The sequence below is a fragment of the Penaeus monodon genome, chromosome 33, assembly GCF_015228065.2.
Source record: "Penaeus monodon isolate SGIC_2016 chromosome 33, NSTDA_Pmon_1, whole genome shotgun sequence".
Lineage (NCBI taxonomy): Eukaryota > Metazoa > Arthropoda > Malacostraca > Decapoda > Penaeidae > Penaeus > Penaeus monodon.
Window position 1 is genome coordinate 5,315,303 of NC_051418.1, and position 480 is coordinate 5,315,782.

Below are 480 nucleotides of genomic sequence, written 5' to 3' on the forward strand. Positions count from 1 at the left end.
CCCTACATGAGTTACCAATTCGCCACGATCCTAGACCAGTGAATCCCCCCCCAATTGTTTTTTCAACCAACCCAAAAAAAACAGACGCTTCATAATAATAACGTCAAACAAGCCTGTGGTTTGCGCTTTCCCTTTGATTTGACGTCTCGCTTATCTGGGCGTTTAACCCCGTATCCCGGGAACATTTTTGAATCGGAAGCCCTTCCCATATATGTAAATGAGAAAAATTTAGGGCAGGGGCAAAAGGGGGCCCAACATATGATCAGATCTCACACAGACCTGCGTAGATATGCGGAAGGTGGTTTACTTGTGAGGTTTACAGATTACTTAATACCAAAGACGAGACAGAGAATGGCTGGGCGAATGAAGCACTTGAGTTCTAAGGGTCATAAAAGCATAATGAATTGGCGACAAATATGTTGTGAATCAAAGGGCGAGGCGGAGGCGGAAACCGAGAAAGGGTTGGAGATTTTTTTACCT